The sequence below is a fragment of the Hyperolius riggenbachi genome, chromosome 3, assembly GCF_040937935.1.
Source record: "Hyperolius riggenbachi isolate aHypRig1 chromosome 3, aHypRig1.pri, whole genome shotgun sequence".
Taxonomy (NCBI): domain Eukaryota; kingdom Metazoa; phylum Chordata; class Amphibia; order Anura; family Hyperoliidae; genus Hyperolius; species Hyperolius riggenbachi.
In genome coordinates this window covers 472,307,402-472,321,687 of record NC_090648.1, presented here as the reverse complement: position 1 = coordinate 472,321,687, position 14,286 = coordinate 472,307,402, and the positions used below count along the sequence as shown (strand labels likewise).

The 14,286-nt window shown below is 45.0% G+C and overlaps 1 long non-coding RNA gene across 3 annotated transcripts in view; it reads left to right on the top strand.

Annotated features, from left to right (window-relative positions):
* The window catches only part of LOC137564308 (uncharacterized), a 205,368-nt gene that overhangs the window by 62,161 nt on the left and 128,921 nt on the right, over positions 1-14,286 (top strand). For 2 of the 3 annotated variants that reach the window (XR_011030571.1, XR_011030570.1), the window contains exon 3: positions 14,115-14,215. This is a non-coding gene — a long non-coding RNA (uncharacterized lncRNA). Of the gene's footprint in view, positions 1-4,395; positions 4,603-14,114; positions 14,216-14,286 lie in introns of those variants that run through there. The other variant, XR_011030572.1, reaches the window with a different exon arrangement.

Below are 14,286 nucleotides of genomic sequence, written 5' to 3'. Positions count from 1 at the left end.
TAGATGACACAGAGCAATGTTCTGCAGGTCTCTACAGAGACCAGAGACCAGTAATGGAACAATCTCCAGAACATACAGTATGAATCTGTCAGGAGGTATATGACACAGTGCAATGTTCTGCAGATCTAGCACAATCAACAATGAAATATTTTTCTTGTTACACAGCATGTATCTGTCAGAAGATAGACAGAATAGGGCAATATTCTGCAGATGTCTAGAGTGGTCAATATTGAAATAATCTGCAGGACATAAAATACCGTATGTGACTGTGGACACAGATGGAGATAACAATGTTCTACAGATCTCTGGAGAGGCATTATCTGCAGGATATCTGTCCGCAGGTAGATGGGACAGCATGATGTCCTGCCAGTCTGTAAAGAGGTCACTAATGGAATTGTCTATACTCTATAGAATACACCTGTAGTCTATAGATGTATAAAGTCCCCAACTTACTAACACCCGCCTTTCGAATGACCTGCCAATACGAATGGCTTAATGTGGAATTTGATTCTGTGGGAACAAGTGAAAAAAAAGTTGTTTTTTTTCCAAAAAAAAGACCTTGTAGTTTTTGAGAAAATCAATTTTAAAAAATTGAAAGTAAAATGTTTTTTAAACTGGTAAAATTACATTTTGCTGCAGTACACTAAGGGCACAGAGGGACAGAATGACACAGTGGGGGAACAGAGGGGGAGACTGCAGGCACAAGGGAACAAAAGTGACACAGTGGGGGACACTAGAGGCACAGGGCGGTATAGAGTAGGTACAGGGGGCAGAGATGGTGCAGTGTTTCGACTTATGGACAGATTCAGGTTAATAACGAACCTTCAGTCCCTATCTCTTTCGTTAACTGGGGTCTACCTGTATACAATATATATCTGTTGGACGGTAGATGGGAAAGAGTAATGATCTGCAGTTCTCTAGCGTAGTCCACACAATATACCATTTGTATGTAACAGATGTAGATAGGACAGTGTGTAAAACATGTGAGATCTAGAGATGTCAGTAATGGGATGATCTCCAGAATATACAATCCACAGATGTCTAGAGTGGTCATTTATAGAATAATCTTTAAGATATATATAGGTGAAAATAGCTCACCTGTGAGATGGAGTCCTGTGGATGGGGGAGGATTGAGAAGCTGACCTCACTTTGGCCAGTAAAGAGTCTAGGAATTCTTTACTTCTGGCATGTGTTGTAATCTTCAGCCTGACGTCTAGAAGCACGTTGCCAGTCAGATAGCTCTTATATACCCCCTGACACCTGGGAGACAGCTGACGTCACGCCCCAGGGGCTCTCTGCTCCTTGTCCCATGCAGAGTGACAGGGTCACGTGACTCTCTCAGCACCATCCTGGCAGGTGTGAATAAGGTCCCCATACTCCTCCCAAAGTCAGAGAAAAGTACTTTGCCGTATTCTTCGGATACAGAAGAAAAGGACCATCCGATCAGACGGAGCTGCCAGGAGTGTAGAGCGTGCACTTCATAGATTTCATTGTGTCACACTTGTCTCTGCCTGGCTGGTGGCAGTCGTATCCGGGAGAAGAAGCAACAACCGTAATGTAGTATAGCTGTCATGTAAAATTGCACATTATGCTGATCATCAGTCAGAGGAATTTGAGGAACACAATATGATTTGGTGCTTTACTGCAGCTGCTAAATCTTTGTTATATGGGGAAGAGATTAGACAGTGCCTCCATACCAAAGCATTTTTAAAGTGGCAGTGTAGTGACATAGAAGAATACAGACAATTATTCTGGGTTATCACTCATAAGGTCATTTTTTCCTGCATTCAGCATCAGAAACACTTCCTTTATACCTATATATCGGTATGTAATCCCAATGTGTAGACTAGGTTGTTTAGATATGCAGAATTCTCTTCCCAGAGCATTTTGGGAAAACAGGTATATTTTCTACTGTCTTTGGAGCTCTCACTAAGGGCTCTTTCACACCTGAGGCCTTTTCTGCGTTGTAACGCAAAGGCAGTTCTTTGCGTTAACCAAGGTAAAATGAGAGTCCATAGACTTTCATTTTACCTTTCACACCCAACGCTGCGTTTCGGTACGTTGCGGTTCCGGCGCACCCGGGAGCTGGCTTTTTCCGTCGGGTTCAATTAATAGCTACCGCCGCTGATTGCGTCGCACCGCAGATACCCGACGGCACGCCGCAGGCTATCACCCTGAGAACGGCTCCTGCACGCTTTGTCTGGTGTGAAAGGAGCCTACACAGACATGCTACAGAGATGCACCTGGCAGGACTAAAGACATTGAAATTCAAAATGTAAATAGGGGTGAGGAAATGTTTGACAATTGGCAAATATTGATTAAATAATTTATAAAGGAATGTTGTAAAAATATGTTTTTTTTATTAAATGAATTAATTAAATGTTATTAATTAGGTTATTTTCACTACAGATTAAAATGATGCCCTTAGATGGCAAACGTAACGCTATTAACAAGTACAAGCAGATGGCTGCACCACAATCTCCTCCATCAGATACACTGCTATTGTCTATGCCAGGGGTCCCCAAACGTTTTGTGTCGAGGGCCGGGTCAACATACTTTAACCCATTCAGGTTCCGTGGTTTTCACGAGAAAAATGTTCACCTCCCATTCATTAGCCTATAACTTTATCACTACTTATCACAATGAACTGATCTATATCTTGTTTTTTCCACCACCAATTAGGCTTTCTTTGGGGGGTACATTTTGCTAAGAGCCACTTTACTGTAAACGCATTTTAACAGGAAGAATAAGAAAAAAATGGAAAAATTCATTATTTCTCAGTTTTCAGCCATTATAGTTTTAAAATAATACATGCCTCCATAATTAAAACTCACGTATTGTATATGCCCATATGTCCCGGTTATTACACCGTTAAAATTATGTCCCTATCACAATGTATGGCGACAATATTTTATTTGGAAATAAAGGTGCATTTTTTCCATTTTGCATCCATCACTATTAACAAGTTTAAAATAAAAAAAATATAGAAATATTTCATCTTTACATTGATATTTAAAAAGTTTAGACCCTTAGGTAAATATTTACATGGTTTTTTTTTTTTTTTATTGTAATGTTTTTTTTTATTTATAGTAAACATTTTATTTGGGTAGTTTTGGGAGGGTGGGGGGTAAACAATAGATTTATAATGTAAATGTGTGTTGATTTTAATTCATTTTTATTTTCAGGTGTAGTATTACTTTTTGGCCACAAGATGGCGGCCATGAGTTTGTTTACATGACGTCACTCTAAGCGTAACACACGCTTAGAGTGGCGCATCAGGCAGTGAATGGCCAGAAAAGGCGCAGCTTCCGAGAGAAGCTGTCGCTTTTTCAGCGGGGGAGAGGAATCAGTGATCGGACTTCATAGTCCGATACATTGATTCCCTGACTACCGAATCCGCGGCTGGGAGTGCGCGTGCACGCGCGCGATCGGCCGCGGGGGCGCGCGGTAGCGCACATGGTTTCTGGACGTAGTTTCTACGTCCAGAAACCAAAATAGGTTAAAGTGCTGGGGGGGCCGGAGTGTACATAAAATGATGTCTTTGCAGGCCAGACAGTGAAGCATACCCAGGTGACAACCTGAAGTCCAATTGGACAGCAGTGTCACCTGATGTGGAATTTGGAAACCAGCAAAATTACTGCTTTCTGGCTTCCACGTGGAAGGCTTGTGCCAGCACTGCTATTCTATATGTGGACCAACAATATTTAAAGATGTAGCTGACCGCATCTATAAGTAATACATTTTGTGTTTGGGGGGCCGGTAAAAAAGCCTCAGGGGGATGCATTCGGCCCGCGGGCCTTAGTTTGAGGACCACTGGTCTATGCTATAGTATTTTTCCCCTCTTATTGATGTTGGCTGAAACACTCTGCAAGTCCACAGCTGCAATAAGCTGACCCCGAACTACTGAAGTCATTATAGTCATTTGGATGTACAGTGCCACTAATGCATAGAATTAGACTGTATTCATTTTTTTCTATTTCTCACTGTGAGGGCTTGATTCACTAAACTGTGATAAGACAAATATCACACCTTATCAAAGATATCACACCTCATCAAAGTTATCACATGTTTTCAAAAGTTATCACACATTATCAACGTTAACACGCCTTATCAGAGTAGCATAGCAAGCGCTATGAACGTATGCCTGCTAAATGGCAATGACACTCGTCCTGCCCTGAGCCCCTGCGGGTTCCTAGAGCTCGCTATGCTACTCTGATAAGGCGTGTTAACTTTGATAACTTTTGAAAACGTATGATAACTTAGATAACGTGTGATATTTGTCTTATCACGGTTTAGTGACTCAAGCCCTAATGCTGGGAATACACGGTTCGTTTAGGTGATTAGATGGTTCGATAGATAATCTCCAATATGTCTGATCTCCCTTTTGATTTGAAGTGAATGAAGATAAGGAAAATGAGCAGAAGATAAGAGAATCGACTGCAGGATCGAGCGGCAAAAACGATCGAGAGGAGATACGCACGGCAGAAACGAACCGTGTATTCCCATCCTAAGGGTGAAGTATTCAAGCATGCAAACAGCAGGATTTTCTCCAGTCGGGACTATAGTGGAACCGTCACTCAAAACTAATAAAACTCTTCTCTAGCCGATAGCAAATGTTTGAGTACAGGGAAAAGTTTAAAAAGGATTATACGGTAGTTCATGATTGTGGATTTGGAACACTAAAAGACTGTGCCATTCAGCTGAGACAATAAAAACACTAAAGGGGCTCATACACTCAGCTGATTTTTGGTCGATCGATCGATCAAAATCGATTGATCGATTGGTCGATTGCAAATCAGTTAACCGATCGATCGATTGGCGGCCGATTTTGATCGATTCTGATTGATTTCAATCGATCTGGCAGGCTGGAAAATCTAGGTCGATCTGTTGAGACTGCTTATCATTTTGGATTGGTCCTAATGGAAATCTGAAGGCAAAAAAATGCCATCAGATCGATTTTCAATAGATTTCAAACTGAATTCTACAAATCCTATTTAGGAGCAGTTCAGTTTTGCTTTGAGTGATACAAGGATGACTTGATCTCCAGCGAAGAATTGCTGACTTGGCCAAGTTCCCTCTTGTGTGTGTGTACAAGGCTTTAGTGTGAATTAAGGACCATTCACACCTGAAACTGGCAAAACGGTAGCGCTTAGCGCAGGCATGGGCAAACTTGGCCCACTAGCTGTTAAAGAGAACCCGAGGTGGGTTTGAAGAATATTATCTGCATACAGAGGCTGGATCTGCCCATACAGCCCAGCCTCTGTTGCTATCCCAAACCCCCCTAAGGTCCCCCTGCACTCTGCAATTCCTCATAAATCACAGCCACGCTGCTGACATACAGCTTGTCAGAGCTGGCTGTGTTTATCTCTATAGTGTCAGTCTACTGCTCTCCCCACCTCCTGCAGAACTCCAGTCCCCGCCTGCATCTCTTCCCTCCCTGCTGATTGGAGGGAAGGGACGGGGGCAGGGACCGGAGCTATGCAGGAGGCGGGGGAGCAGCTGAGACTGACACTACAGATGTAAACACAGCCTCACAGCATGGCTGTGATTTATGAGGGATTGCAGAGTGCAGGGGGACCTTAGTGGGGTTTGGGATAGCAACAGAGGCTGGGCTGTATAGGCAGATCCAGCCTCTGTATGCAGATAACATTATTTAAACACACCTCGGGTTCTCTTTAAGGAACTACAAGTCCCACAATGCATTTGCCTTTATGAGTCATGACTGTGGCTGTAAGACTCCTGCAATGCATTGTGGGACTTGTAGTTCCTTAACCGCTGGAGGGCCAAGTTTGCCCATGCCTGGCATAGCGCTACCGTTCTGTGCGGGTGATTTTACCGCAAAACCACTGTACACTCTCACGTTTCAGAGCGATCGCCATCAGCGCTTTTATAAGCACTGTATCGCGATCACTCCAGAATCACGAAAAAATTCTGCAGGCAACACGTTTTACGATCAGCAGCAATTGCAGCAGTGAGATCACTGCCATGGGATTACAATTGCGATAGCGCTTTAAAAAGCGATAGCCTCGGCGATTAGCGGGAATCACCCACTAATCGCAGTAGTGTGCATGGGCCCAAAGGGTTAGAAGGTTAAGGTTGGGCATCAAAAAGGTGCTAACTTTAAGGGTAAGGAAGGGGTTAAGATTGGAGAAGGTTAGGAGAGTATGTATTGCCGTGCTGCCACATCACTTGGGCACCCGGTGGTGCCGCTAAAAGTAAAATATTGGTCATTTAAATTATTGATATTTTACTATGAACTACCCAGCTGGCACTTATTCTAATTTTAACCCTCCACTATAAGTGCCTAACTTTTACTCCTTCACAACAACAACAACAACAAATAACATTTGTAAAGCGCTTTTCTCCCGTAGGACTCAAAGTGCATAAGCATGGCTCCGACCATCGTGGTACAGAGGAAGAATGTTATAAGTCCGGAAATGCCAGGCTAAACAGGTGGCTTTTCAGTCTAGATTTGAATAGCTCCAGGGATGGTGCTGTCTTTACTGGGTGTGGCAGGGAGTTCCAAAGAGTAGGGGCAGTATGACAGAAGGCTCTGTCTCCAGATTTTTTGAGGTGCACTCTGGGAGTAACCAAGTTTATAGAACTTGCTGATCTGAGGTTGTGGGAGGTGTGGTGCAGCTTCAGCAAGTCCTTTATGTATCCCCTAATGCCTAACCCTAATCTCCCCTGTAGGTGCCTAACCCAAATCCTCCCACCTAATGCCTAAACCTAACCTCCCCTGTAGGTTCCTAACCCAAATCCCCCCACCTAAGGCCTAACCCTAACCTCCCCTGTAGGTGCCTAACCCAAATCCTCCCACCTAATGCCTAACCTTAACTTCCCCTGTAGGTTCCTAACCCAAATCCCCCCACCTAAGGCCTAACCCTAACCTCCCCTGTAGGTGCCTAACCCAAATCCCTCAACCTAATGCCTAACCCTAACCTCCCCTGTAGGTGCCTAACCCAAATCCCTCCAGCTAATGCCTAACCTCCCCTGTAGGTGCTTAACCCAAATCCCGCTAGCTAATGCCTAACCCTAACCTCCCCTGTAGGTGCCTAACCTCCTCACCTAATGCCTAACCCTAACCTCCCCTGTAGGTGCCTAACCTAATTCCCTCCACTTAATGCCTTACCCTAACCTCCCCTGTAGGTGCCTAACCCAAATCCCTCCACCTAATGCCTAATCCTAACCTCCCCTGTAGGTGCCTAACTTCCTCACCTAATGTCTAAGCCTAACCTGCTCGGTAGGTACCTAACCCAAATCCCCCCACCTAATGCCTAACCCTAACCTCCCCTGTAGGTGCCTAACCCAAATCCCTCCAACTAATGCCTAACCCTAACCTCCCCTGTGGGTGCCTAACCCAAATCCCTAAACCTAATGCCTAAAACTAACCTTCCCTGTAGGTGCCCAACCCAAATCCCCCCACCTAAGGCCTAACCCTAACCTCCCCTGTAGGTGCCTAACCCAAATCCCTCCAACTAATGCCTAACCCTAACCTCCCCTGTAGGTGCCTAACCCAAATCCCTAAACCTAATGCCTAAAACTAACCTTCCCTGTAGGTGCCTAACCCAAATCCCCCCCACCTAAAGCCTAACCCTAACCTCCCCTGTAGGTGCCTAACCTAAATCCCCTAACCTAAGGCCTAACCTGTCCTGTAGATGCCTAACCCAAATCCCCCACCTAGGGCCTAACCCTAACCTGCCCTGTAGGTGCCTAACCTCCTCATCTAATGCCAAACCTCCCCTGTAGGTGCCTAACCCTAATCCCCCCACCTAAGGCCTAACCCTAACCTCCCCTGTAGGTGCCTAACCTCCTCATCTAATGCCAAACCTCCCCTGTAGGTGCCTAACCCAAATCCCTCCACCTAATGCCTAACCCTAACCTCCTCTGTAAGTGCCTAACCAAAATCCCCCACCTAATGCCTAACCCTAACCTCCCCTGTAGGTGCCTAACCCAAATCCCTCCACCTAATGCCTAACCCTAACCTCCCCTATAGGTGCTTACCTCCTTACTTAATGCCTGTTCCTAACCTCCCCTGTAGGTGCCTAACCTCCTCACCTAATGTCTAAGCCTAACCTGCTCTGTAGGTGCCTAACCCAAATCCCTCCACCTAACGTCTAACCCTAACCTCCCCTGTAGGTGCCTAACCCAATTCCCTCCACCTAATGCCTAACCTCCCCTGTAGGCGCCTAACCCAATTCCCTCCACTTAAGGCCTAACCCTTTTGGTTTTTGGGGAAGAAATCAGCCAGGGAACCAGTTGCAGGGTCAAAACAGCAGAGTATCTGTAAGTGAACATGTACTGATGCACTGATTATTGGTTTCTCATGCTAAATCTGCCCAGCACTGGAGTCCCACATACTAGAGATGTTATCACACTGCCCACCACTGAGAGTGCAAGTGACAGCCGTCACAGTTCCCATTCATTCATCTGAATGGGAAAAAAAAGATGTGTGTAAGAACAAAGCTCCCTCCACGCAATTATTTCAATAACAAACAGGAGTAATGAGAATTATGGCAGAAATAATGACTGACAAAGGATATTATCCTGCCGTTGAAAGACATTCTTCCCTTCCCAGCAGCCCCCAGTACATGTCATCACAATGAATCCGGAGTGATCTGCTCAATGTACATAAATATCCTTACTTTGTTTTTTCCAAACTCCAGAAAGAGCTGCTGATAGCGACTTGTCTAAGAACAGGCCTCAGCTGCACTACAGGGGGGTCTGGAGACAGCGGTGCTTCTGGTATAGCAAGCTGATAGCAACTGTGAGTGTTCTTCATACATGCATGACACATCCGCCATTACAGGTGACATTATCAGCCGGTCTCTGACAGCTCCACATATCTCACCACAAATCCTTTTACTAAAACATTCACCCGAAAAAAAAAAACACGATTCCAGCAGCGGAGGAGGAAGAGGCAGCCATTAGCAGCGTGCGTCGTAACAGCGCTGTCTCCTCATTGCTTCCATACATAGGAAATGTCGTGATAAATTGCCTTTTTATAACTGGTGTCATTTCACGTGTGGAACGCAGTCCTTTACTACCCAAATCAGTAGATGTAAGAAAGGCATATAAAACTCTTTTGAATCCCATCTAATGTTAAAGCATACATGTCAAACTCCGACCCGCGGGCCAAATCTGGCCCTCAGAGCCATTACATTTGGCCCCAAGTGGTTTCCCCACTTTGCATTAGGTTTGGCCCACCAGGGAAGCTATATTGGAGGTGAAGCCCTAGAAAGCCAGGGAAGCCCTATGGGGGAGGTAAGGGAAAGCACTAGACACCAGTGAACTGTATAGGGTAGGCTGGGGGCCACTACACACCAGGGAACTTTATAGGGCAGGGTGACCACTAGACACCGGGGAACTGTATAGGGGTTGGAGGGGGTCCATTAGACACCAGGAACTTTATAAGGGAGAGAGGTGGCCAGTAGACATTGAGGTTGGCCCGCGACTTGGTCCCAGTGTTCAATTTCGGCCCACTTTATATTTAAGTTTGACACCCCTGTGTTAAAGGGAACTGCACCAGCAAAATACATTTTTTTTAAATGATCCTTGCCATAAGGGATGTTTGTAATGGTGTCTGCCATCAGGGAGGACGGAGGTTGAGGGAGCCTCACTACTTACCTTTGGGGGGCTCCTCTGGCCTCCAGGCCTCTATCGTGAGCTACGTTTAAGCAAGCACTATTTTTGACATTAGCTAATGAAGGTCAATGCTTTGCTATACTTAAATATAGCAACCCTGACCCTGTGGTTGCCGCAAGCAGTACCTAGTTCAGGTGTGCTTTAAAGAGGACCCCCAGATGCCACCATGGACCTCCAACCCCTCAGCCTGAGCTGCTGTACATTTTCTTGCTGATTACAAATATTGCACTTAGAGGATAGCCAAGGCAAAGAGGGTAATGAGAGTGGTGGGAGCAGGAGCAGTTTATTTATCATGCTTCCATGGCCAAGAGTGCTGTTCACATGTGCACTTTGTCACGACTCGTAGTATGCATGTGCAGAGCAGGGGTGTAAGTAGAAATCACTGGGCCCCCTGCAAAAACAGAGCAGAAAGTTTTTTCTCTCCTTGCCATTAGTTGTCAGTCTCTCAGGACGGGGTCCTCTGTGGCTTCTGGGCCCCCCTGCAGCTGCATCCCCTGCAGGGTCTATTGTTATGCCCCTGGTGCAGAGTGCTCTTGGCCATGGAAGCACCATCAACGCCCCACCAGTTCCAGCATTTGTGCACTGCTTTCAACCTGGCTGAGCAGGAAGCAGCTTCTGATGGCTCTTATGAAAGAGGTGAACGGGGGGAGCGGTGGGCATTCTAACACTCTTCACCTTGGTTATCCTAAAGGAATACAGAGACAAATGAAATCAGTAAAAATGAGCCCATGTACAGGTATATATGTTCTGTCATGTTTGCAGACATCCCAATATCTGTTAAGAGGTAGTTTTGCTGGCGCATGCGCAGTAAGACATTTTCTGCTCTCACACTGTGCTTCCAGTTCACTCACTGCATGAAGATATGGCGAGAGAACAGGGAGCGTGGCCTGAGAACAGAAAATTCTTAACAAGAGAACAGCCATACTTCGCCTGAGTTAGTCAGGTCATGCCTGCGCAGCAGCACGGAGCCGTTCTTACACAGTTGGGAGCGTGGCCTTGAGGACATAGCTATGGTCGGAAGTGTTCAGAGGTAGTGATGGTCAGGCAGATGCAAATAACTTCGAGTTGATGCAAATTTATGCAGCTTGAAAATGAACCAATCAAATTTTACCTCAGCAGAATTTGATTGGTTCATTTTCAAGCTGCATACATTTGCATCAACTCAAAGTTATTTGCGTCTACTTGACCATCACTATGCAGAGGGTTTGTGTGTGACTGCCTCAGGATAACTTTAAAGTGTACCCGAGGCGATATGTGACATGAGGAAATTAACTATATATATATATATATATATATATATATATATATATATATATATATATATATATATATATATATATATATATAGTACAAAACATGTTAATAACCAGGCTGTTTTACTTGATTTATTTTGCTGCCTGAAAGAGTTAATTTCTAGGCATGGAAGTGACAGCTTCTGTCTTGTTATTACCTTGTCAGGAATATAGTAAACATCACTGATAAGCAAATTACAGCCATAAAAGCTTTCCTGGCAGAATACAACCTCTGAGGGCAGAGGGAGAGATAAAATACAAGAACTATTGACCTTTCTCTAACTCTGGGACACTTAATAGGCTGCCACTGATTAGAGGCAGTAAAACATTCAACCTACTTTGTAAATGTTTAAATATAAAAGAAAACCCTGGGATACTTAAAGAAAACCTTACCTGAAAATTCAAAATAAAAATAAACATACACAGGTCATACTTACCTCCCGTGTAGTCTACTCATCAATCCCTTTCTCCTCTCCTGCTTCCTGTTTGTCCACTGTGATCAAGGGAATTCTCCGTCCTCCATTTTGAAAATGGCCATTACCCCATAACAGCTTTCTGGTCAGCACACTGTGACCTATGAGCCACAGGGAAACATGGACATTACCGGGCACATCAGTCATCCTCTCAGCTATAACTGACAGCAACTGATAAATACCTGACAGCAACTGATATACTTCAGATCTGACAAAAGGTTGTTAGAACTGGAAGGGATCATTGTCAGAAGAAAATAGTAAGCTTCTGAGAGGAACTGAGGGCAAGGTAACTATGTAATGTTCATTTGAAGTTACCTCGTGTTTATTTTAAATATTCTTACTCAGTACAGGTTCCCTTTAAAAAAAGTAATTTTTAGGAATAGAATGATAGATATAATTGTTTATCTCATCAGTTTATTCTCACCACGGATTCACTTTAAGTTGTAATGTAAATTTGCATGCGATTTTGACAAGTGTCAGCCCTGCACAGATCTATGCAGGTATTGCCCTAGCAGGAATATTTCCTTCACCGCTGACTGGGTGCTGTAGCAGAGGTGTGTATAGAGAAAAATCACCTCTAATAAAAACATCACTTTACCTGAACAATCCATTATTTTCCCTTTTCTGACAATCCCCTCTATGCTGCACAACACATCTCACAGGAGCTCCGTCACAGAGCGTATGTAGGTGACGCACTCGGCGCGGCGGAGGTTTCCTCATCCCGTGAAGTCCGTCCGCAGAATCGGGCGAGACAACTGTGAAGCTCCCAATGAGGTGTTTGTTCTCTAAATAGCATCCAGTGGAACGGACTGTCCAAGTTCATTTACCAGCCTCTATTTCCTGCTAGATGCTGAGTAGTGCGTCAAGCTTTTACTGACTGCCAAAGATGTCATTTATCAACCCAGAAATGTACACGGGAAGGGACCTAGATAAAAGGTGCTGGTGAATGCAAATGTTACTGGTTTATAAATGCAGTGACAGCCCTGAGAGCAGCATTTATCCTGAGTTGTTGAATGTATAGGTGCTGCAATCAGTGTGAACGATGATGGAGATGTAACTGAAGCTTAAAGAGAACCTGTAACAAAAAAAAGTTCCCCTGGGGGGTACTCACCTCGGGAGGGGGAAGCCTCAGGGTCCCAATGAGGCCTCCCCGTCCCCGGTAGCTGCAGGCAGTCCAGCGCTGGCTCCCCCGAAGTCTCCCGGAATCCTCCCTCGACAAGCCTGACAAGCGCTGATTTATTTACCTTTCCTGGCTCCAGCGGGGGCGCTGTTGCAGCTCTCGGCACGGAGATAGGCGAAAATAGCCGATCTCTGTCGCAGGCGCAGGAGACTTGCATCTGCGCAGTAGAGTGGCCCGACAGCGATCGGCTATTTCCGCCTATCTCCGAGCAGAGGGCCGATACTCCGCCTGCGCTGGAGCCGGGGAGGCTCCCCGCTGTTCGGGGAGCTGTATCTCCGCTGCCGTGGGACCGAGGAGGACGGGGGAAGCCTCAATAGGATCCGGAAGTTTCCCCCACCCGGGGTGAGTACCCCCCAGGGGAGGTTTTTCTCATTACAGGTTTTCTTTAAAGCGCACCAGATCATAGGTATTTTTGGATTTCGCGGAATTGAAATTTCCACATTTCCAATTGGAAATCCGTATTTCTGATCAGATTCTGATCGGATATTGGAAAACAGAACTCGTAAATCGTATTTGGTGGAAATACTGCATATCAGCAACCCGGTAATTTTAGCCCAGTCACAGAACTCGGAAGCAATGGATCAATCAGAGACTGCAGAAACAACTCGGAAGTATTTGGTCAATCAGAGAATCCAAAAAATAACTAGGAATGCTCATTCCGATTCACATTTCCGCATCGAATGCGGTACGCAGAAATTAGTGTGCGGAATGCGGAATTCGTCGGAAATCGGGGAAATTACCGCTATACCGATAATCGGTAATTTTAAGCCAATCAGAAGACTCGGGATGAATCAGCCAATCAGAGGTTGAGGATTTGTATTGCAGTAAGCGGTAGCGGAAATTTCTGCAGAAATCTGCTGAACCAATAGTTGCTAATTTTAAGCCAATCAGAAGACTCGGAATGAATCAGCCAATCGGAGAATGAGGATTTGTAGTGCGGTAAGCGGTAGCCGGAATTTTTAGCGGACAACGGAAATTCGGAATACTGCTAAATACAGAATACAACGTTAGCGGAAACATATGCGGAATTTCTGCGGAATCAGAAATCAGCAATTCCGACCATCCCTGAAAATAACCCCCCAAAAAAGGGGTACACGGAAATCGGAAGTCAATCGGAAATACGCAGAATTGGTAATTGGCATTGGCGAAAATCAGCATTTTCGGATGTGTAAGGACCACACGAATCATTTTGTCCAGCTAGAACTGGGCAGTTCCCCAACCCTGTCCTCAAGGCCCACCAACAGTGCGTATTTTGATTACATCCACAGAGCTGGTTAATCAGCTCTGCTGCAACACTAACTACCCCACCTGTGCATGCTTGTGGTTTCCTGCAAAACATGTACTGTTGGTGGGCCTTGAGGACAGGGTTGGGGAACTCTGCAGTACAGGCTATAAGGATTGATGTCATTCTTATGTCTCAAGCAGCGTAAGGGAAAAGTCATAAGACCACTGCGTAATCTCAATTTAATCAGGCAGGTTTCATTCACTGTATGCCAATAACCTCATTTCTGTAATCATGTTTAGAGCAATCTTCAAACATGGCACCAAATGAATTGGAGGGAAGATTTATATTGCAGCTTATTGGAGAGTCTGATTGACACTGACGACGAGAGAACTTTTGACAGGTGAGTGAGTAATGGCTGTACAGCTGCCAGGAACTTTAAAGGGGATCTGTAAATAAAAGAGCCCCTGTGGT